This window comes from Acartia tonsa, chromosome 12 (assembly GCF_053477335.1).
Source record: "Acartia tonsa isolate MP-2025a chromosome 12, ASM5347733v1, whole genome shotgun sequence".
NCBI classification, from domain to species: domain Eukaryota; kingdom Metazoa; phylum Arthropoda; class Copepoda; order Calanoida; family Acartiidae; genus Acartia; species Acartia tonsa.
Genome location: NC_137271.1, coordinates 31,762,266 through 31,788,255, shown reverse-complemented (window position 1 = coordinate 31,788,255; position 25,990 = coordinate 31,762,266). Strand labels below are relative to the sequence as shown.

The 25,990-nt window shown below is 31.9% G+C and overlaps 1 protein-coding gene across 2 annotated transcripts in view; it reads left to right on the top strand.

Annotated features, from left to right (window-relative positions):
• The first annotated feature begins 10,840 nt into the window (after window positions 1-10,840).
• The window catches only part of LOC145333435 (cGMP-dependent 3',5'-cyclic phosphodiesterase-like), a 94,770-nt gene continuing 79,620 nt past the window's right edge, over window positions 10,841-25,990 (top strand). For both annotated transcript variants that reach the window (XM_080178578.1, XM_080178576.1), the window contains exon 1: window positions 10,841-10,957. The gene's annotated coding sequence lies outside the window, so the exon portion shown is untranslated. The remainder of the gene's footprint in view (window positions 10,958-25,990) is intronic.

The window sequence follows — 25,990 nt, the reverse complement described above, 5'->3', positions numbered from 1 at the left end:
TTTCTGGTAACGAATAGAGAGTTGCTACGCTTCCTAAATTGTACCTTACTTTTATAGGACTCACCATGCAAAGTTTAAAATCTAAGGCACAATTCTAACATGTATAAATACCGAAAAGATCTAATCGTTACGGATGGACGGACAAAAGGACGGACCGACCCTGATTATAGAATAGCTTCGCTTTTGAAAATATTAAAATCAAAATAAAGATGACTATAATTATCGAAGCACAAACAAATCATTGATGGACACACGAACAAAGTGTGTTATACAACAGGTGTTCCCTGGAAATTTTTTATATATTTTTTAACGAAGAACTAAACTTAGATTTTTTATTTTAAAATCAAATAATCAATTGATAAAAAAAAATAACTATTGAACATGTATAACTATTTTTAACATGATATTTTTATTGGAAAGCTAAGTTAATTCTAATTTGAACAATGATGGCAACATCTATAAAAGCAAAGCTCTGAAACAGTAGGACAAACGAACAATAACCTTTGTTGAGTGTCAGAACTGAATAAGCAGAGAATAAATTTTAGAGTTTAAACAAATTGTAAGTAAACTTGTTGCAAAACTGAAGGATACTGTTTAAGTACATACTTACATTTTTAGGACTTGATTATTGAGATGTTTCGCTTATAACACTGTACCTTTTTGTAATTAATTTTATAAAAATCAGATGAATGTATGTAATAAAACAATGTTCTAAAAAAGGTAAAATCGATCTGTTTTAAATGGACGAATGGACATTCTGGTAACGATCATAAAGTTGTTACGCTTTCAAAATCATACCTAACTGTTATAGAAATCATCGATAGAACAATTCTAACATGTCAAAATTAACGTAAAGGACTAACTGTTACGGACGAATGGACCTATCCTAATTATAGAAAATCTTCGCTTTAAGATTATTTAAGGTGTAATAAGGTGGGAGTAAAAGTAAAAAGAAAATAAACGATAATTTCACAAGGATGACAAAATTTGTCTTTTTGTCTGTCTGTACCGAAGGATCTTGCTAACCACTGAATCGTTATGATTCTCATAGATTCCGGGTAGGTTTAAATATATTTTGGGGGAGGGTACCACCAACCTCCCAAGAGAAATCGCCCCTAGAAAAAAATTATCCCCCCCCCCCAAAAAAAAAAAATATATTTTTTCTTAAAATAAAATTAGAAATATTAATGTCCCTAGAGGCCTCTAGGGACATGATAGTATAAATACTTAGTAACAGGAATAAGGTATAACCAACAAGCAAAATAAATCTAAAATAATATTTGGGGGGCAAATGGAGAGGTCGTCAATTTTACGATGTGTTGCCCCCCAACGACTGCTGAAAAACGCGTATAGGTTTAGTGATTTTCTTCCGAATTAATTTCGTTATTGGTATGAGCTGACTTAGTAAGCAGAATATTTATTTATGAGTATAGACAAAATTGTAAATATATAAAATTGCGTAAATATTTAAGGACATACCTACATTTTTAAGACTTAAGATTATAAAGATATTTGCTTAAAATATTGTATTTCATTGTTCAATAAATTAGATAATTATATCACATTAAAAAAATTGCTAAAAAGGTTGAAAATCAACATGTTTTAAATGAACGTACGGACATTTTGGTAATGATTTTAGAGTTGCTGCGCTTTCTGAATCTATAACTACTACAGGAATCACCATACCATGTTTGAAATCAATAGAACAATTCTAACATGACAAACTTTAGAAAAGAGAAAATCGTTGTTTTTTAATAAAATATAACTATAAAACACAAACTTTTTTGCTATAATTTCATCTTTTCAAATGAAAGTTAGCCAACCAAAGTTCTTGGTATTACTGAGAATATTTGCTTTGATGGAAGGGCGGGTTCTGAGACCATAAACTGCCAAAAGAAGAGACTTCTGCCTAACGAGTTATTACACGGCTTTATGAAACCATTTGATAACAGAATGACTGCAAAACCCGAGTATTATTTTGCACAACCTATTCCCGTTTAATGGATATAAAATATGTGGATATATTGACAGGTGAAAATTTGTCGTCAACTTAGGCTGCTAATGTGGACCTCATATATTAGTCAGTTCGTTTATCCACCAGTAGGAGAGGGGATAGGGTAAAAGGTGTGGATTGGGGTTTTCGTTATTTAAGCCATCTGCTAGTACCACTTTATTATAGTCCATGAAAATCTGATGCAATATCCATGTAATAATATATCGATTCCCGATTCCCAGTTTTTCACATAAAAAAAAAACATACAACCCATACACACACACACACACACAATTGGGTCTTTTTATCACGCATACAACGTAACCAAAATTCGAAATTTTATGTTACAGATCTAATCAGTAAACAAGAAAATCTTTTATTTCTCTTAATTCATGTAATTACTTACTCTATAATTTAGAAGAGACAATTAAGATCAAGAATTACGACATCCAAAGTTGCAAAGCACAAACAATCTTGGGTTGACAAACAGACGAAGTTAATTCTTAAGCAAATGCTAAGTGGCCATAAAACAAGGATGACAACTTCCAAATGTAGCGAAGCTAAAAATTATGAATGAATATGGGGGAAAAATTACTATAGAGGAGTGTCATACAATAAAATAGGGAAATCACGAAACCTTTAAAATCACGAAAAATTATAAATCTAGGAATCAATCGAGCACCCCAATTAATAAACAAATCTTAATGAACCTTGAGGGAAATATGTAGAATTTGAGTTTATTCAATCCTTGATAATTTCAGCCATTTATCCTTAATAGGAATCGAAAAAATCACAAAAACTTAAAAATCTAGGAATCGATCTAGCACCCTAAATAATAGACAAATGGACAAACCAATGTATATATTAGATGGGCATATGTCATTTGAATCTTCCCAAAAAAATCAGCTGTCTATCTTGAATAGGAGCCGAGAAAACCACGTTTCCCCCAATTCAATAATTACGGACCGAAGGACAGACGGACGGACATTCAGAATTATAAAGTAGCTTCGCTACTAAAAAATAGTAAGAACATATGAATAGAAGATATTAAGATTAATAGAAAATCGAATTCCTTTATCGAACTACTAGCGGCTACGCCCATAGAAGCCTCTAGGGACACTTAAGGTAGAAAAACCGACCTCATCCCATTTTAAATTTGAGTTTACAAAAGAGTAAAAAAATATTATTTGGGGGGGGGGGAGGTGAAGACACCCTTCCCAAAAATAGTTCAAAACCTTCCCAGGACCTATAAGAAAGCTTTACTGTAAAGGAGAACAATATCGGTTCAGCGGTTAGCGAGATCCTTCGGGACAGACAAAAAACGCTTACTACTATATATAATAGGATATCTATTTATATGTATTGTGTGTCATGGTGGACAGACTGACAGATCATGTAAGCTGTATGTCAAATGCTTTTTTGAAAAAAAAAACAATCTATCTTCAATAGCTGCAAAGAAAATATAAAAAAGTGAAAAAATAAGATAATTATCCATTCATTTACTACACAAAAATATATTAGAATGATGAGAAAGGGCTAAAAAGCTGCTTTAAAGCAGTCGGACTGCCATAAATTGTAAATACTTAAATATGCTCCTTAATGATAGGAATGTTGACAATAAAAATAATCATAAATCATAAATAAAATGAAATTTTTTAAATGATGAAGCATATAACGATTAGAAATAATGTTAGACCCATAGCATTTCTGTTATTTTGTTGAACATTGCACAAAATATTAAACATATTTTTGATATGTATATGTGGTAGGTGAGGTGAGGGCGAGGCCCTACTACTTATAATTTATATTAAAAGTGCTTTCACTCTATAATTGTTAAGTTTTGTTTGGCCCACTGATTGTCTAAGCTTTACTTTTATAGACATTTTCCACGTATAACAAATACTACTGGTAGATTTACAATATATTTGACAAATATTGGTATGCCCAATAGATTCAATATATCTAGATATTCCTTTCGCAAAACTTAAAAAGGGATAGGTAGCAGACAAAATCATTGTTAAATGCGAAGCTTTTCTATAATTAGGGTCAGTCCGTCACAGAAGGATAGATCTTTTATATTCTGATTATTCAGTTCTGACACTATACAAGTGTTAATGTCCGTTTGTCCTACTGTTTAGTGCTTCGCTTTTATGGATGTTGTCATCCTTGTTTTTTTTTGTAATGTACTAGGTTTATTAAAAAAAATAGCACGATAAATTTTTTTAAGGCTATAACTTTTAGAAAGCTAACTTTATCCAAAGAAATTCAACTATTTATAACTAACTTATTATATGCCCTAATTAATGTGTATAAACTTCAGCACAAGATTATCAAATTATAAGAGAAGTATTTTAATATAACAGCATAAACATGCCTTTTTCCTTTGCTTACTTATTTAAATACTATTATCGATTTATTATTACTTGGATGTTGCACCAGATTTTCATGTTCTCTGATAATGTGATGCTTGTAGCTGGCTAAAATAACACTCCACCTCCTTTACCCCATCACCTCCCCTACTAATGGTTGAATAAAATGACCAATAAATGAGGTAGGAATTGACGTAAATTTTTCCCCTGTAAATATATTCACTTATTCTATATCCATTAATGCTCTTGAGTTTGCGAATATTTAATACTTTTCCATACAAATATTATGATATGCGGTTGTGGAAGCTCACTGTTATAATCATTAACGTATAGTTATAACTAAGCAACTTGAAACATGGCTTTCTCAATAAAAACATTTGGTTTTAAAAGTAATACTTATTTCTATTAGCGATGATTTTCTTTAATTAGGGTCGATCCGTTTTTCCGTCCGTACGTCAACCAATAAGCAAATCTTAATGAAAATTTGTGGGGATATGTATATTGTTAACTTATTTTATCCCTAAAAAAATCAGCCGTCTATGTCGAATAGGAGTAAAGAAAATCATGAAAACTTTAAAATCTAGGAATCAAACTAGCACCCCAACAAATAAGCAAATCTCGATAAATCTTAATAAAAGTATGCAGAATATTATAGTATTCAATCCCTGAAAATTTCATATAATTGAAAGTCGTTCTCTCTGTAAAGTTATTGTTAAACAAATTGAAAAATATATGCAGGTTCTTTTTAGTTCAACATTGTTTTAGCCAACAATTAAAATAAATCTAAAAATAATATTTAGGGGGCAGGTAAAGAGGACGTCAATTCTTTTAAGCATTGCCCCCCAAAACCAGCTAAAAATCACATACAAGTTTCGTGATTTAAGAAAAAATTAATTTCGTTGTTGGTTTAAGCTAAGTCTAACAACCCTCAGCCACTTTCAGCAACACTCTCCACCCTTAGCCGCAGCCAGCGTTAGTCACTCTAAGCCGACCCCGGCCCTGGTTGAAAGGACAAAACGACATGGTAAATTAAAGCTATAGTGTGCACAGCGATTCATCGGGGTTGTGTGTGAAACCTTTTGGAGGTTAAGAAAGGAAAAGATAGGACCTTCAAATTTAATTCTTCAAGGGGGTGTTGATATTGTATCCAAACCCACAACCGAGCACCACTCTAAGCTGACCCCAGGTAAGTGATGAAAATAACTTTTCAAAAAGTCATACTTTACAATTTGACTATTTTTTATTAATGCTTTTTTTCATTCATTTAGTTTTTTTAGTACAGATGCGATTGATTATTTTCTTGGAAATATTTTTTGTTATAATGCAGCAGTAGTTACTAATTGAAATGTAATTATCCAAATCCAAAATATTATTTAGAACTGGTTCTCAGCCATACTGAAAAATTATGTCAAGCATCGTATTATATCCAGTTTTCTACAAATATAACAATGTACAATCATAAGATTAACACTATTTTTAGCCCGTGCCTTCGGCATCTCGGGATTAAATAAACTGGTTTTAATCTTATAATTGTACATTTTTCATCCGCGGAAAGCTGTTTATAATACGATGCAAGAAATAACTATTATTTTATTTATTTTCATCAAAACATACGACGGTTATAAATTGGTAATAAAATATGTATCTTTTCATTGTTATGTTTTTTTTCATAACAAGGGGCACATTATTTACGAAAAAAACATTTTTCTGCATGAGGTCTCAGATTTTGATAAAAACTTCCAGTCCCCTTCATTTGGTCATAAAACTAAGGGCTGGGTGATTTTTAACCTTTTTAATCCATTTAAAGTCCGATTTTTCGATCATTTTCTCACTGTGGTGTTTTCACAATGAAAAAAAGGCATTTTTTCATGATTTTCAAGTTTAAAATTTTTACATTAATTTTCAACTTACAGACATGTTTTATATATCAAATTAATCACCCAGATGGGTACAATATAGAATTTGTCTTTAAAATCACAAAAATCATGAATTACAGGGTGTCCCAAGAAAAATGTCAAAACAGGTTTTTTAACTTTTGACACTGTCAGGAAACAAAGTTTGTCCATTTCTTGCCTTGAGAGTGAATATCATCCATTTTACAACACATATGAAGTAAATTTGGCGTGGTAACTCCAAATTTGGACACCTGAGAAATTTTTGAAACACCCTGTAAAAGTGATTTTTGCGTCTGTAGAGCTAAAAATTGGTCCAAATTGATTATTTTTTTCAAATTAGCATACAAAGTATCTAAGTGTGTTAGGCCATAGTGTTTTCTGACCAGATTACAATTTTTATATTTTTGGACACCCTGTATTTTAAAAAAAATGAGAAAATTTTTTTTTGTTTTTTAAAAATTTTTTTTGTTTTGTTTTTTTAAGTTACCTAAAACTGTCATATAGATACAGATTTTGACTAATAACAATAATATTTGCCTATTTTACAAATTTACACACTTTTGGGACACCCTGTGCATGTTTTTAAAAAATGGTGGGTTTTGCCCCTTTTTGGGAGGAAGGAGTCGTTTTAGGGCCAGAGACAATTTCTTCATTTTTGTACAACTTTTCAAGGCACATAATTTGATTTTTATACATCAACCGCCTCCAGCGAACCGTTTTGCTGTTATTCACCGCCAATGGCGGAATTTTGACCTTTTTTACCGTTCTCGAGGTTTTAACGGGCATTTTTGGTAAGAAGGCGTTGATTTATCAAAATCACTCTGAAATACTTTTATTTAGGCTATTTTATTTACTAAATTTCATGTGAAATAAAAATTTTTGTATATCCAACCCATTTTTGTCAAAAGGAATTTTAAATGGACGTGATTTATGTTTCTTTCATTACTATTGTTATATCAATTATTAATATTATATTCACTTCATTCACTTCTTTTAACAATTGAAATCCATCTTGACGACAAACGGTTAGATGCACAAATTTTTACTTCACATGAAATTTAGTAAATAAAATAGCCTAAATAAAAGTATTTTAGAGTGATTCTGTCTGTCTGTCTGTCTGTCTGTCAGTATTTCTTATATTTTCCAACAGCTACTTTTTGGCGTAATTAGAGTATAATCCATTGTAAAGAAAATTTGTGTTTATCCCCAATGATTAGAACAATATTACCCTTCTGTAGATTAATCTTGCTGATTGAATAGTTTATACCAACCAATTAAGATTTAATAGAAAACACCAAAATTTTTCAGTAAATAAAAAAATTAATGAGAGTATTAGAATAATTTACACTCCGTCTTGTAATATTAAATAAAATTCAGAGTTGAAAATTATTTATCTTTCATTATTATATCCCTAACTCCTTGTTTCTTACATGTTGACAGGACAGAGAGAAGTATCCAGGGATCTTAAGGGATAAGACAATGTATTATTGATTGATTTATATTTCCAATGATAATATACTAAATTACCCTTTCTGTAGGTTAAAGTTTTTGTTGAAAAGATTAGACACTACCAAAATCAAAATATCAAAAAAGTACCTAAAGTATTTGAGCCAACGAATAATATAACGTGATTGTATACTTTGGGTGCCAGTGTAATTTACAGTCCAATATCCCCTCTCTACCTGGTAGTATCCTTAAACTCAAAATAATCATTATAATATTGGATTACAATGCTATAGAGTGCAATAAACATCTAATTAAAACAGTCCACATTTCAATTAGTAGCGCAGCTAGTCTATAAACGACCGACTGACCGCCCATTAATTCGAAATTAGTTTGCCTTAAAGTTTACTGCCTGTCAATAATAACATTTTTTTTCAATTTTGTAATAATATCTTGATTTATGGTTATAACAAAATGTAAAATCTTGAAGTGTTCAATCCTACTTTAGGTTCCAGGTATGATCCTGCAGTTCCTGATCCTTGAGGTCTCCTGGAAACTTCTGGCTCCTGTGACTTTGATTTTGTTTACATATGTCATCAAGAAAAGGGTCATGCGATTAAAGGGTCTCTTGTCTTATATAAATTGTACATGGATATTTCAATCAATTGTTGACAATGTTATGATTCTACAACATGTATAATTGTTGTATTATTACAAATTATAGACAAATGACAATAATAATAATAAAAGTAAGAGCCAGGGAAAGGTGTAAGATTGGTTATCCTACGAAACAGTGAATTTTATTTTTAGTTTTCTGATTGCTTTTCTAACTTTTTGTGTCGGTTCGTCCATTCGTCCGTAACGTATAGCTTTAAGTATTAAATTTGGACATGTTAGAATAGTTCTAGGGATTTCAAATAGTGGCACAGTTAGATACCTCCTGTTTTTAAGTTTTTTAAATTTTAAATTGTGATTCCTATAACTTTTAAAAACACAAAGTTATAAGCAAAGCTTCTTTATAATCGAGTCTTTTAATGTAAGTACGTCCACATGTAGCATTCTCTACATTCCTATAGAATTTTTGGTCTTGCAAAATAATATTTTTTTTTTCGGGGGGGGGGGGCAGATTAAAAGGTCGTCAATGACAGCTGAAAATTTCGAATATGTTCATTGACGTCCAAGGAGGGGGGGGAATAAAAGGGTGATTACCTCCCCCCCCCTCCAAAAAAAAAGCTTGGGCATCCTTGCATATATTATATATAGATTATCCCCCCCCCTTGTAGGCACACCAAAAATTTTAATTTTTAATCCTCCCCCAAAATAAAAACCTTTGATGTCCTTGTATATGTTTCTTGTTTTAAAAAAAAATAATTTCGTTGTTGGTATAAGCTGCTTGCATTGACTATGATATCAAAGTATATAATAAATATTTTTTCAAATGCAGTTATCGAAAAAACAGCTGAATAATGCCTCCTAAATTAATCAAACAAAGAAAATACACCATTCTATGGCTATTTGTTAATTTTTAAAATGATTAAGAAAACACTGTAGTTATATTATAGGGAGAGTTATTTTGGACTTGTAAGAGAAGGGGAAAGTTTGAAAGTGTTTGTGTATGTGTGTGTGTGTGTGTTTGTGTTTGCGTGTGTATGTGTGTGTGTGTGTGTGTGTGTGTGTGTGAGTGTGTGTGAGGGTGTCCTCTAAGGGACTAACCTCCAACCTCCCTTCCTTTCTCGCGTAATCTAACCCACCTCCCCTCAACCCTACTAATCACTCTTACTATCTCCCTTATTTGTAACTATAGATATTTTTCACTTTCTCTTTCTCTTTCTCTCTCTCTCTCTATCTATCTTTCTCTTAATTTTGTAGCAAGGCTATTCAATAGCTCACTCTTCGTAACTGCCCGTTTGTCCATCAAACCAACTGATTGAAACCCCTGTAAGGAGGAAATTTAATTTGCTGCAAAGCTCATATAGATAGACGGCTGAATTTCTAGTGAAGATTCTTCTGAGTCTGTCTATAGAGCTTCTACTGTATATTTTACTTTTTTTGTGTGATTGTTTTTTAGTTTCAAAGGAGATTGTTTTTGTGTCCAATATCACGAATTTATTCAATAATTTTGTCCGTCCGACTGTTCAGCTATTCTACATACACTAAAACAGTGGCATGCACAGACATTTGCTGCAGGAGAGGGGGGGGGGAAAGTAGTTATTATTATTGTGGGATTATTAATGTGCTAAGCTGCTTAAGTATGTTGTCATCCTTGTTTTTTCTTTTTCTTTCTTACAAACCTCGAATGCGGTTCCTCTCCCCTCCCCTCAGAAAAAAGAGAGCCAGAGAGAGAGAGAGAAAGAGAGAGAGAGAGATTATATGTTGTCTACTAATTTGCCTAGTAACTACATAAGATACTAATTTTTAATTTTTTTAATTCCATGTTTTTTTTGTTTTTGCTTTTCCATATTCATGATCTATTTTTCTTTTCTTTAGCCTTTTTCATTTTTTAAATTACATAAATTTTCTATCAACTTACCTATTTTTTCTTTTTTATGAATTCCTTTTTCTCTATCTCTCTTTCTTGCCCTTTCTCAGTCTCTATTTCTTTTAAATTTTCTTTCTTATTTATATTCTATCTTTTTCTGTCTTTTTTCTTTTAATTCTTAAATTATTAAAAACCCTTCCCTTTTTATAATTTACCCCTTAAGATTTTCCCATGCCCAACTTTTCTTTCTCCCTCCCGGCCTCTCTAATTTGTCTCTTTCCCCCTCTCTCTCTCTCTCTCTCTCTCTCTCTCTCTCTCTCTCTCTCTCTCTCTCTCTCTCTCTTTCCCTCTCTATCTCTCTCATATGCTCTCTATCTTACCCCCACTCCCTTCTCCCTTCCGTGTTACATATATCGGAGTTCTGAGTTCTAAAACAGTCGACATTATATCGTGAGTCCGCTATATGCCTAAGGAGGAAGTGACGGTGTATAAAATTATGTCTAATCATTAAAAAATAAAACTTTGTATTATTGACAATTGATATTTTAAGGCTCCGAGCTATTTTTAAGGATTAAAATCTTCATTCTTTATAAATATATAGTGTATTTTTATTTTTTTTATTAAAAGCAAAAGTGTGTTAAGTCTGTAATATTATGATTTGAAAAGGTGTTTTTTTTTAGTTAGTGATGTGATATATGTAAAGATGTGTTAGTGTGTATATAGATCCTAGATAAACACATAGAAATAACAACTAGATATATAAACAATACTATAATAGGTGAGTAACACTTTTTTTCATCTTCAAAGCATCTACTCTGCAATTTATTGTGTCATTCTGTTTGTTTGACAAACGGCCATCGCCTTTTAAACTTACATGCTGGTATTATATCAGCAAAAGACTGTTGTCTTAATGACATAAGAAAATTTATTGCAGAATGGGTTATATCATGATATGACAGATATGATGTCAATGTAAATATCAGACAAATAAAAGACGTGATATAAGAGGGGGGGGGGGACTAAGAACTGTAAATTATTCTGTACCCAAAGTCCTACAACAACAAATACTTTGAGGACTTTCATTGAATTGTGAATTGTTTTTTTCCAAACTGGAAATGTCAAAATTTTTAAACAATAACTTAATTATCTAGAAGGGGAAATTTTGTTATTTATCATTGGTGATGTACATCAATTTATCGTCTATTGTCTTTTCCCTTAAGATACCTGGTATAAATCAACAATATGATAGTAAAGAAAACTTTTATGTTTTGTATATTTATACCTACATAATTTTATGTGATCTCAGCAATTATTGATCTTTGATTTGATACAAATGGATGTTGTCATCCTTGTGTTCGTGACGTCATATCATATTCTCAAAAAATTTTGTCACTTCGGTGGATGGTTTTGGTGATTGATACCTTGTTAAGAATTAAACAGTTTTTACAATTTTGAAATCTGACCTAAATATGACACTACCTCTTTTTAAAAACTTTCAAACAAACCAAATCGAGGCTTAGTGGCGGCTGCCGAGCCCTGGTAATCATTATTCTTATTTGTTTTTTCATTTGCGTCACTCTAAAACTTTTTTTTATTGTATTAGTTATTTTATCATTTTTGTAGACTTTTTTTACAGCAAAGATTTACAATAATTCGACTCTTTTTATTAAAACTTCAACCTATTTATTTATTCATGTATTTTTAAAAACTTAAAAATATCCTTTCTATATTGTATTCTAGCGGTTGCGCCCCTAGCCTTGGGGTTCTGTAAGTGATAGAATGAAAAATAGCATAAAAACATCCCAAATATTAAATCTAAATAATCAAATAGACATAACCCATACCATGATCTATATAAAGCTTCCCTAAAATTGAAAACTCAATCGGTTTAGTATTTTGAAATCTTAGGCTTGTGAAATCTTGTGTACTTTATATAATGGGATATTTAAACTTTAAATGTTAAGATTTTTATTCTAAAATGTCAATATTTTTAAATCAATATTTGGAAAATTATAGAAAAAGTAAAAAGTACAAGATCTCTCATTCGTTGCCTTAAATCTTTGGATCTACTGCAGTTCACGGTAAAATATTGCTGGTAACGAATACTGCCAAAACATTATGAATTTTAAAGGCTGCTAGCTGCCAAACGGCTGAACGTACAGATCATGCCCGCACATTATTTAAGCGGCATAAGAAGGCCTACAAATAATCTGAAATAGCCATAAATCAATAATGCATAATTAACTTGCAGTGCAGAGAAATGCGCGAAAAAGACCTATTTTACGCAGTTTTCTTCAGTGAGGCTCTCCCTGTGCATCATTGGATCTTGGCTATTCCAGATTATTTGTAGGCCTTTTTATGCCGCTTAAAATGGTGTGCGGGTATGATCTGTACGTTCAGCCGTTTGGTAGCTAGGAGCCTTTAAAATTCATAGATTTTTGGCAATATTCGTTACCAGGATTATTTTACCGTGAACTGCAGTAGATCCAAATCTTGATTGGTTGGTTTAATTTAAACTGAGTCACTGGTTTATAAATTTTAGAAAAAGCACATCCAAAATTTAAAAAAAACAGACAAAATACTAAAATGATTTGTTTTTGTATAAAATAATAGTTGTTTTTCCATATATAATTATGATAAATAACAGCTTTAAGTTAGATTATTTATGTACATAATATTAATAGGCAAATATTGACATAATCACTTTATGGCTTTTTATGATTTATTAGGTTTTGGGGACCACGCTATTCTACCAAACTAATTAAGTTTAAGTAGAAGATCAATAATAAATATAAACCAATTTTAATAGATGTTAAATCCATAAAATCAAACTTATATTTAACCTTAAAATTTAACTTTATTTATTGTCCTGTTTTATAAAGTAGTAAGCTTGTTTTTGTCTCTATCGAAGGATTTCGCCAACAGCTGATCCGATATGGTTCTCTTTTTCAGTGAAGCTTCGTTAAAATCCTAAAATGGGTTTCGGCCAGGTATAGTTTTAGGCTATTTTTCTGCCCTTCCATATTTCCCTTCGAATATAGAGACCCTAGATGCTTGGGGCGCAGCCGCTAGTTGTTCATAAAATTGTAAAAAGTTTCCTTATTTTTGCCAACAAATTACCTTTTACATTAATTTATCGTCCATTGTCTTACTCTTATCCCCCAGGATTCCTTTGAGGACAAGATAATTTTAGATCATTGTCCTACCACTTAATCCAACATAAATAATGGTTTTTGTTTGTCAGTATAAAGGACTTAGTCGGACAAACGTACGAATGAACCTTAATTATAAAGAAGATGTAATACTAACAAGGATGACAACATCCATTATTAAGAGGCGAAGCTCTTGATTATAAAAATGAGAAAAAATCTACTTGTCCTTTCACTTATAGCTGCTAAAATCCTATACAAGGCACTGACATTTAATTTTAATACTAATAATGATAATAATAATGCACCACAAAAGTTGTAAAATCGAAAAATATATTGTAAATAAAATTACTTGTCCCTTCATCTATAAACACAGAAATCACAATTTAATTTTAATACAGTTACAAATAAAATTTTTAGAATAGGACAACAAACATCAAAGATATTTTTTAGGAAAAAAGTTTTATAGGACAAAAGCTGCTTAAAAGCAGTCTGACCTCAATATATACATAAATATGATCCATTGCAATGGGAATTTTGACATGAAATTTCAGCCTTATATCTTTATTGATAGCTAAGAAAAAAACGTTTCAGACGGATGAATATTGTAGAGTAGTTTCTGTACTATTAAGTATTGTTCACGTTGAATGTAGGGTTTGGCCGGATTTTTTTTTGGGCGGATACCGGATATCCGGCTGATTTCTTATGCTGGGTATTCGGAATCTGGCCGGATATTGAAAATGGTCCGATATCTGGCAAATAACCGGATATCCGGCATTATAAATCAGCCGGATATCAAGTATCCGGATAGTTTCAATATCCGGTATCCGGCCGGATATTGAAAATGGCCGGATATCCGGCAAAACCCTAGTTGAATGTATGTTAATGATGTTTATATATTGAATAATGTTAATAGAAAATAATTATGTTACTTATTAGTAGAAATTCTATCAAACAGATTTACTAACTAATTATTGGTATTAATAAATATAACAAGGATATTAATATTTATTTGTAGCACAGCAAAATACAATTACTCTGGAAAAAGTATTGGCTTTACATTGTAAAAAGAGTTAAACGCCCTTTATTTTAGTTCAAAGACCTTAAGGGATAAGTAAATGGACGATAGATTGATGTACACAGGGGCGTCCAAGCTTTTTTATTTGGGGGGGGGGGGGGGTAAAATTTTAAAAATAAAAATTTTGGGGGCACCCCCAAGCTCATTTTTTTTTTTGGGGGGGGGGGTAATCTTTATTTTATAGAGGCATTTTTTTATTTGGGGGGGGGGGTAAAAATTGAAATACAAAATTTTTTTTGGGGGGGTAATCACTCCTTTACCCCCCCCCCCTTGGACGTCTATGGATGTACATCCTCAATAGTGTTCAACAAAATTACTATTTTGTAGAATTTTTTTATTATAAAGTTTGGTCACTGTTACTTTAAACCAACTAATCAAGAATTAATAAAAGCAAACAACGAATAAATGAACATGTTTTAAAAAATTAGGTACCCCCCCCCCTTTTTTTAAGTGCTTTAGAGTCCTTTAGAAGCTTAGTCTACCAGAGTAAGATAGAACAATGAGCTGTTTATTACACTAGTCCCCAACGTTTTATAATAACGTTTTCGTATGCGTTGGCTTAACAACTATGGGGACTTTAGTGAATTTTGATTGTTTAGTTAACTATGAGTGTTCAAACCTTTCAACCACTAATTTTAATCTAAAGAAGAGTTAATTTTTTGTGACATCTATTTATCGGCCATTGTCTTATCCCTTTAGATACCTGGCTGTACAATAATTATAGAGAATCTGCGCTGCAGCAACTAAGTAACAGAGTACAAGAAAGGGGATTATTAGTTATCAACCAGTAGGAATACTTAAACTAAATTACTTTCATGACTAGCGCAGATACTCTGTACTTCCGTCTGTTTGTCCGCTATTTGTGATAATAATTTATGTTATTATACAAGTGATGTAAAGGGATAAGACAATGGCTTATAAATTTATGTACATCCCCAATGATAATATTAAATATTATCCCTTCTTTAGAATACTTTTGGTTGTTGAAACGCTGGTACACTCAACTTAAAAAACCAATGAATCAAAATTCAGTAAAAGTCCCCAAAGTTGTTTTATCTTTGACTAAGAAAACGTTATTATAAAACTTAATATATTATTTTGTTTAGTGATTTATTGACAATACTTGCCTCAAATGTATTAATTTTTACTTGATTACACTTTACTGCTTGTTGTTGCTGCGCCATACATGAATATAATTGGAATTGTTGCTTGCACGTTATTTCACAAGAATAGAATATTAAGGCACAATAATGGATATAAAATACGTGAATATTGTGACAGGAGAATTTCTGTCGCATATTTAGGTTGCTAATATAGTCATCAGATATTGATCAATACGTTCCTCAATGGTCAGGGAAGGGGGAAGGGTATTAGCCAGCTGGGTGAAACATTTTATCAGGGTATGCGATATTCTCACACAATATCCACATATTTTAATTCCATTGGTACATATTTACATTTGTAAAAATAATATATGTACTCTTCATTAATTTTCTCGTATTCATTCGAATCCGGTGGATAGGAACCGGTTCTCATTCATACGAAAAAACTATGTCTAGCATCGTATTATATCCAGCTTTCTACGAATATAGAAATGTACAATCATAAGATTAAAACCATTTTTTTAGCCGGTGCCTTTGGCACCTCGGGGCTAAAAAGCTGGCTTTAATCTTATAATTGTACATTCAATATCCGCGGAAAGCCGTTTATAATAAGATGCGAGAAATAACTATTCTTAAATTATTTTTTCAAGATAAGAATTTTGTTAGAAAATGGCTTACACCATACCCTGAATTGAATATATCCTAACCGGATAGATGTACAGACAGACATTTATATTCAATATATTATCTGGACTGAAATTTTTAAAACAAAATTGTTAAGCAGTCAGTTTACATGCACGTTGACTGAATCTTAAAAGACAGACAACAATTTAGGTAACATTCTACCTAAATCTATGAAAATTTTATCCTTGTTTTGATGTTTTCAAATTCTCTTACTTCAAATTTTCTCTCGAAATTAATTAAACTTTCCAGAGAACTATTCAATTATTTCTAAAAATCAATTTCATTTTCAAACTCCTAATAAGTTTTGGGAGGTAATTAATTTTGTTATATAAAAGTGTTTTTCTAGCGGGGTTACTCTATAAGTTTTTTTTTTAAATAGTTGCTTTGCCTCTACTCTCTAGGGGAGGGACGTGGAAGTCAGGAAAATAGCCTAAAACCGTAAGGGTCAAACTCACTCAAAAATCAGCCACGTAACGTCATAAGAAAAGGGAGATGATAGGAGAAGTGGAAAAGAAAAACCCCAAAAAGGAGATGGATAATCCCTCATTTTTATGACGTCACGTGGCTGATTTTTTAGTGACTTTGTCCCCCTGCCTAAAACCATCTTAAGACATTAATAAAGCTTCCTTGAAAATTACAACCCATTGGGATCTACATTTTCTTAGATCCTTAGCTTCTGACAACAAAAAAAACCTACCACTTTACAATAGAGGATTATTAAGAGTATTAAAGAGTAGCTATAAACCAAATATCTTATTTCGTACCGAATTAATATCTTTTAATCAGACAGACGGAGATAGTGATTTATAGAGTAACTGCTTTTGGGGTTGTTTATTATCAAGTGTAAGACTTTTGATGTTCCTTACACTAAAGAGAAGATTGACGGACTTACGGCCAGTCAAAGTGAGTTATAGAGAACCTACGCCACAAAAAAAAAGTGACAATGTATAAAAGAAAGTTTTTTTTGTCTATTAATAAGACAGAACCATATTTATAAAAATACAATATTCACGTATAACAAGGGCTCGGCAGCTGTAGCCGTGTGTATTAAATAACTTCAGCCGCATAATTGTAAGCCGTTTCTCAGCTGTCACATATGACCGTTAATTATGTTAATAATCAGCATCTTATGTCGCTCATTAAACCATCCAAGCCGCTCATGAACTACAGTATGTTGCGGCCGCAATTAAAGTTAGCGGCTGCCGAACCCTGCATATAATAAATGATTTATTCATGGGTCTATAATAAATGATAATGATAAAAATGTCTGTTCCAATATACATATGTATATGAAAACCAAAAAACATAAAAAAATGTTATTTATATATTTTTCTGTAGGGAAGCTACTCTATAATTAAGCTAACTCCGGTCACTAAGAAAAAGGGGAGGAGTAGGTTGCGCCAAAAATCCGTAAAGGTTGTGAGTTTTAAGTTAAAAACAGTAGTAGAACGATAAAAAAATTGTCTAGGTATACTTCTTTTCAATAAGAAATACACATACTTAGTGAATATTATCGTTCTACTACTACTTTTAAGCCTTAAAACTCACACCTTTACGGATTTTTAGCGCAACATACTCCTCACTTTGTCGTTCTGAATCTATACTGTTAACCAAATAATATTTTTAGCCATCTTACAAATGATACTTATATTTTTAATAAAAAATGTTACGTTTGGTCACGATTGTGCTTGCTTTATATATCTTACTAGTGGTTGCGCCCCTAGCATCCAAGGGAAAGACGACATTAAAAGAAAAACCAACAACTATACTACCAAACGCGCATAAATTATAAAGAAACTTCGCTCCAACACTTTCTAAAACAAGGATGACAACATCAATAAAGGCAAAGTCTAAAACTAGGCCTTGTTGTCCTAGGAATCATCATTATGAAATTCATGTTTATAGGATAAATATATCAAGCAAAAATGTTGTCAAAAAAGTTAAAAATCAGCATGTAGAAAATTGACGTACGGGCTTTTTGGCAACGAATATAGAGTTGTTACGCATTCTAAAGTTCGAAATCTATAGGGCAATTCTAACATACTTAGGTCAACGATAAAACCTAACCGTTACATACTGATGGACGGACGGATCTTAATTATAGAAAATCTATGCTTTTAAAAATACAAATACTGTGTAGAGAAAAAAAAACAACTAAGTTGATATATTGAAAGAAGAAGTTGGAGAAAATAAATAATGCAAAGGATAACTTCTCAGGAAAAGCGAAAATTTTCTACATTTAGGTATGTCCGTCTGATTGGATAGCTTTACTTAGTTATTTATACACTTTATAATCGACATTAAAACCTGTAAGATTATTCCTGGGCGTTATCCTGTTACAGTTAGGTAAAATATATAAATAGTAGCTACTAAATAATCGGTAAGAGAAAACCCGAGAGTTAATTGAAAAAAGTTTATCTTTTTTTCATTAAAAATTTGGAAATGAAATAATTGTCCTATTAACGAAATTTATGAACGGTGAATCCCTAGACGTTTGAAAATACTTTTATAGTTTTAAATCAAAATGCAAGTACTCCCAACCCATAATCATTGGTTCGTTTGTACGACTGACTTATTTTTGAGCTACGTTTTCAAAATGATATAATCCTTGTTTTTTTATTTCATCTTACAAAACTAACTTCAGAATTTAATCTTATTTCTTTTTTTATATATATCAAAAATTGACATTTTCTACAGAAAGAATATTTTTAAAATTAATTATTTGTATATAAAAGTATTAGGATATTTTTTATAAAATAAAAATAACAACAAAAAATAGTTTTAAACCTTCCCAGGACCTATGAAAAGCTACAATGTAAAGGAGAACCACATTGGTTTAATAATGGTTAGCGAGATCCTTTGGTACACACAGACAAACAGAGATCCTTTTACTTTATTATAAGGATATTAATTTATAAGTGGGATACTTATTAGTTTTTCAAACATTCTACGTAGGTATATACTTTTCTTTTATTAGAATATTAAGTTGATTTAAAAAGATGAAAGGTATACATCTATAGGTGGATTTTAGGGTTTGAAACCTTCTAAATATTGTATTTTATTATAAGAATATTATATTATGATAGCAGGAAATTTAAACTATATCAATTTATTAGACAATTTCCTGTCCTTAGAAATTTTACAAAACAGAAGAAATTTCACCTTAAAATAGCAAAAAACCTTTCTTGGATCAATACTAAGCTTCTTATAAACTACTGACCTTAGCCGTTTAAAAGATATTTTCGTATTGCTATAATATCGACATAACATTAACATTAATATATCGATAAAATAACTTGTTGACGAAAATGCCTTAACCACTTTTAAATTAAAAATTTTGGACTGGATTTAGGCTTTTTATAGTATCTTCATCCAGTTTAGAGGAACTATATGCATTTTACAGAAAGCATTTTTAAAAACCTTTTTTTCTTCTATAAGAAAGAAACACTTTTTACCCCAAATCCAATTTTATTTATGTAGGCCCCCTGAACTACGTTAATAATAAAAACAAGGATGACAACATCTAAAAAAGATTTAGAATGACAAATGAAAGTGGTTTTATACACCTTTTAGCCCTTTCAGTTGTAAGTATAGTTAGTATCTCTAGAGTCATTTTTCTTATTGATGTTGCATTGACCTATGAAGAACAATTCAGAGGCTCTTTAAAAAATTAAACTTTCTTCAATGGGTTTAGTTGTTTTAGAGATCTTACGTGACAAGCAAAACTTTCAACGACTTAAATTTAAAAACAAGGATGACAACATCCATAAGTAGCGAAGCTCAAAAATTATGAATGGATGTTAAAAAAATGCTATAAAGCAGTTTTATACAATAAACATTAATGTTGATAAAATAGGGAAATAAGGAAACCTTAAAAATCACGCAACCTTAAAAACCACGAAAATTTTAAAATCTAGGAATCGATCTAGCATCGCAATTTATAGACAAATCTTAATGAAACTTAATAAAAATATGTAGAATATAAGCATATGCAATTCCTGATAATTTCAGCCACAAATTATGAATAGGAATCGAGAAAACCATAGAAAACCTAAAAATCTAGGAATCGATCTAGCACCCCAACTAATAGAAAAACCGTAATAAAACTTAATTAAAACATGTAGAATGTAAATTTAAACAATCCCTGAAAATTTCAGCCCATTATCTTAAAAAGGAGTTGAGAAAATTACAAAAACATGAAAATCTAGGAATCAATCTAGCACCCCAAACAACAGACAGATGGACAAAATAATGTATAGATTAGATGGGCATATGTTATAAGAATCTTCACTAAAAATTTCAGCTGTCTATCTTTTCTAGGAGCCGAGAAAATCACGTTTCCCCCACTTTGTCTCAGACGGACAGACGGACGGATATTTCGAATTAAGAGTAGCTTCGCTACTAATAAAATACCCTAAAACAATCTCGGACCTAGGTGAAACTTCACCAAAATAAAAATCACATTCGATGTAGGAATTATCAAGATATTAACGTGCAAGCAAAAGTACCTAACTAACAATATAGGATAATAACTTTCAAAACAATTAAAATTTGAAAAAATGTAAACATACATGTAGAAAATGCTGGATATTGGTTTTAAAAATAGAAATAGAAATACAATATTATATAAGCCTTTTTCTTTTCATATAACCATATGTTACTAATCTTAGAAAAGAATAGATTATTTGATAGGTACTTTAATATATTATTTAATATTCTTTTTCTACTTTAAAACATATTTGACCATTGAAAGACCTTTTTTAAGTAGAACCCCCCCCCCTCCCCCCTGTGACAAGCTCTAAACCTACGGGACCCTAATAACTTTTACCTCAAAACCTAACCTAACCTCAAAGAAATCAAAAAGATTTGAACTTGAAACTGCTGCGTCCCTAGACTCTAGTGGGTTGCTGGAGGGGGGAGTGATAACAGTAAAAAATCCTAAAACCATTTTAAAACTGAAGTAGCTTAAAACTAGCCCAGAATCAATCAAAGCTTCTCTAAATTGGAGAACCAAATTGGTTCAGTGGTTACCGAGATCTTAAGGGACAGCCTATATAATAGTAAAACTTAAAGAATTCTAGAATTTTTTTTCTATGTTACAATACACAATCAATGTTGGTTGTTTTTACTATAATGATTGAAATATTTGATAGCATACACCTTCCATTTCTAAAGATTTTGATTAAGATTAACATCTTTCCTAATCATCCAAGTAATCACCGTTAAAATTTATCCAATATATAAGTTCAAGCGTTTTTAAATTCGGTTTAAAAAGTGAATTTATGTTTAAATGTACATAATTATAAGGACTATAGAATAAAACAATAGAAGGGGAAGGGGTTAAATAACTTTATGTTCCCATCCCAAAGACCTTTTGCCGACTTTCAATTCAATCTTTGAAAATCAACCGTTAGTGTCGGGAATATTAACACAGCCAAGTAGCAGAAAACAATTTGCTAGCAGACGAAAAATGTCCTTGGAAAAGGGGTGGAAGTGGTTGTCTGTATATACACCTATACTATAGATCTTACAACTTATCTCAACAGGACGCGCCATACAAAGTTCCAAGATCAACTGTCAACCTGAACGAACTAACGTACAATATTATATTGTTGCTTTGCTTGAAAGTTGTAAGATTGTATGGACATATTGAATGCAAGGCTTGAGCTTGTCTCTCTCTATATCTACATGAATGCCTTTTATGTTTGATGGTGTTTTCTCAATGCTGCAAATTTTTCTTATCATCAGGAACGCATATGACCAACGATAGGCCAGTATATATTTTACAATTTTGGTTAATTTCAAAGTATACTGGCCTATCATTGGTCATTTATATTGTATGATGTCATTTTTTATTAGGCACTATAAGCTGCTTCACAGCCCCCCCCCCTCCCCGTTGCCTACATCACTTAATGTTAATAACCCCTTTTAAATATGTGGTAATTTGGAAATCGTTATGTTATTACTTGGATGTTGCAGCAGATTTTCATGTACTCTGATAAAGTGATGCTCGCAGCTGGCTAAAATAACGATACCCCCTATCCGCCTCTTTTATACAATAATCCCCTCCCCTCCTACTCTTCTACTGGATGAACGTATTAGCAAGCTAAATTGACGAGAAGTTTTTCCCAGTCAATATATTCACATATATCCTATATCCATTGAAACATTATACACATGATAACACTTGCGCATGTGATGTAATGCAGAATTGTAGGCACACCATGTTTGATAAAGGAAAAGTTGAACAATAGGACAGAGATTACGGTGCCCTTGTCACCCCACAGTGGTCGACTAGAGTTATACACAACATTTTTACATCTTTTTTCCTTTTATAAAAGTAACAGGATGTTTGTATGTCTGTAGCTTAATATCTTGCAACCGCTGAACCGATATGGATCTCCTTTACGGTGAGGTTACGCCGACCCTCAAAAAGAAAAATTGAACCTCTTCTTAGATTTTTTCGAACTCAAGTTCTTCTAGAGGCCTCTAAGCTAAGGGCGTAGCCGTTAATCCTAAGTAGTAATATTTTTTGTACGACTGTTAAAATATCGATAACTGCAGAAACGATTTCTTTTTAGGGAAGCCTTATATAGGTTTTTAGACTATTTTATTTTTAAAAGTTTTAAGATGGTTTAAACGAAATTGGTTGATTTTTAATAACATAATATAAAAATCTGTACATTAATATAAGTTTTTTTCCATTTAATAATAGTTAAAGTTTCTAAACTTAATAAAGATAAAAAATTTTGAAAGCACTTAATAATGTAGCTAGGATGATTAAATTTGTTTTTTTAATAATTATGATTAAGTGAAACGTATTGTGGCATAGTGCCTTCTTCATTCAAGTTTATGCATTTCCATCCCTGTCCACATTCCTATACTTCTCTAGCTGAGTCAGACCTACACTGGTAACCGCCACTTTGTCCCATCCTGCTGCGTTGTGGAGCAGTTGATTTTATGTAGGCCTTGTGTGAACATCTCACCACCAGCTTACATTCGGTAGACTGTATACCTATATGCTAGGTTGTCGACAGTCTTATTCCTTATTCCTGTGCACGTGGTTTTCTGTCCTGTACAGAAAACGTGACGTCCAAGCTTTTAATTGATATCATATCTAAATATATTCAATAAATAATCATCCCATTATTCTGTCTATTCTAACCAGTTTAATTGCTTAATAAATCTTGTATTTTTTTATGAAATACCTTTGTTATATTATTAATATATAATTGCGCCGAAGCTACTCTATACTCGTATTCCGGTCTGTCTGTACATCCCCTCATACGTCAGTATACTGTTTAATTTATAATTTTAACCAAAAATATAAAATAAATAATATGAATAAGAAAAAAATATTTTTTTATTAATAGCGCATAAAGAAAGAATGTTGTTGTTTTCTTATATATTAACAGATTTATTATTACTTGGACCGTACACCGCATTATCAAGTACTCTATTAAAATGAAACTTATAGCTGGCTAAAATTTACCCCCTTTACCCCATCCCCTCCTCTCCCAATGGACGAAAGAACTGACCAATAAGTGATGACCATGTTAGCAACCTAATTGACGACAATTTTCTCCCTTCACGTATATTTTATATCCATTTATACATTTTAGTTCTAAATTTGTTACACGGATGTTATCATCCTTGTTAAATTAATCTACTGATTGAAATTAGCACTCCAAAAAAAAAACAATACATCTGCAAAAAAATCCGCAAATGGCCAATTTGATAAATTATAAAACACAGACCATCTGGGTTTTTCCATTTGTAGCAGAACAAGGACAATTATGAACATAAGTAGCGCAGCAATAACAAGTTATAAATTTAATTGTTGGGAACAGTTTAATCTATCCTATTTATAATAAAATGTAGTAAGATCTTTTTGGGTGAAGCAAAAGATCTCGACAATGGCTGGTCAAATTGACTAATTAGTTTGTTTTTAATTGATATATATCTCATTTCAGGCGGTTTTTATACTTCCCTTGGAGATACGGAAAGCGTCATGTGTGACGTCATAAAAATACGTCTAGTTCCATATCCTTTTGAAAGGTTTCCTTTTTTCCCACTTCTCCTCTCACCCTTCCTTTTTAAACGTATTTTCATGACGTCACACATTACACTTTATGTATCTCCACTCCCCCGTAGCAAATCCCCTAAAGTCTAATAATTTCAGAAAGCTTGTATATTAATTTTGATTTGTTTTTCAGGTAAGCTTGTCTTTGGACGGTTTTAGGCTATTTACTAGCCCCTAAACTCAATTAGAATAATAAAAAATAAAGTCTTTGGGCGAAGTTATTACTGAATATGACTTTATCGTAGGAACGTTCATGTGACCTATAGTTTGAAATTCCAATTAACGATCCTTTAGAAGCTGTCCAACGGATATTGTCTAGTTATATAGCAGTTGTGCTGCTAAAAAATGTGGTTGTTAAAAGTGATATATTACACCAGAGTTTAACCAATTTACTGCGAGTAATTCATAACTTTTTATGTCTTATATTTTCATTTTAGAGAAAAGTGGTATATTAAGAACAATATAAAACAAGGATGACAACATCCATAAAAGCGAAGCTCTTTAACGGTAGGACAAGCAAACGAACATGAGGAAAAACATTTTAACTTGATATAATTTAGAACTGTGAACTGAATTCTGTACGTATGTTTTCATAATGAATATATGAACTTTCTTGTAATAATTTTAGAGTTGCTATGCTTTCTAATTTATATCTAACCTTTCCAGGAAAGATAATACATTTACCCGCGACCGTGGCTCAACACGTAGCGCATCCGCTCGTCGTCGGGAAGGTGTTAGGTTCGAATCTCGGCCCGACACCGCGTCATAATTAAAGACGTTAAAAATGGTTCCTACTGCTACTATATCAGATGCGCGACGTAAATAGTTAGAGTGGGGGGAATGCCTTGGCCCAAAACAGGCGCAGCTCGTTACTATGCACAGTTTAGACTTCTTAGACAAAGGTCGTGCATCTCAGAGAGTTGGTTGTCTGATGGGTGAATGGACGCTTTACACTGCAATCATAAGCGGACTATGTTTTAAGGTGCGTGGAGAAGAGGTCTAGTACCCGAAGCGATACCTAGCCCCCTATAGTCTTATCTTAAGATAATACAAAGTTTGAAATCGATAGCATGATTTTAATAAGCTTCATGAAACGATCAAAAGTGTACCATACAAACATAAAAACAGATAGACTGACCGCTAATGTTGAAAAGCTTCACTTAAGAAAAATACATATAATCAATATCTCAAAGTTTTTTAAAAAGTCCTATAAAGACATACCGACAAACCCAAGTTACAGAGTAGCTAAAACTGATGTAGTAATACTCAATAATACAACTACGTTTTGCCATTAACTTTATTGCTTTTGTCTGCATTACTAATTTGATACATATAGTAACAAATAATATTACATACACTAGCGGCTACGCCCCATAGAGGCCTCTAGGGGAACTTGCAGGGAGGGGGGTTGAACTCGAATGGTTACCCCCCCCCCCCATTTTTAAATTTGACGGAGGGGTTATTTTTTTTTGGAGTGGATACAAAACCGCGACAGTTACAAAACCGCCCCATTACAAAACCGCGACAATAACAAAACCGCGACATTACAAAAAAATCTATAATACTAAAAATCTATAATTAAAAAAAATCTTAATGCTAGAAGGTCATGGCTGCAGAGCTCGGCCCCCTGGCCTGCCTAGCCGCGGGCGCTCGGCCACCTTGCCTATAACCTAACCAAACCTATTTATGAATGTTTAATGTACATTAACTTATT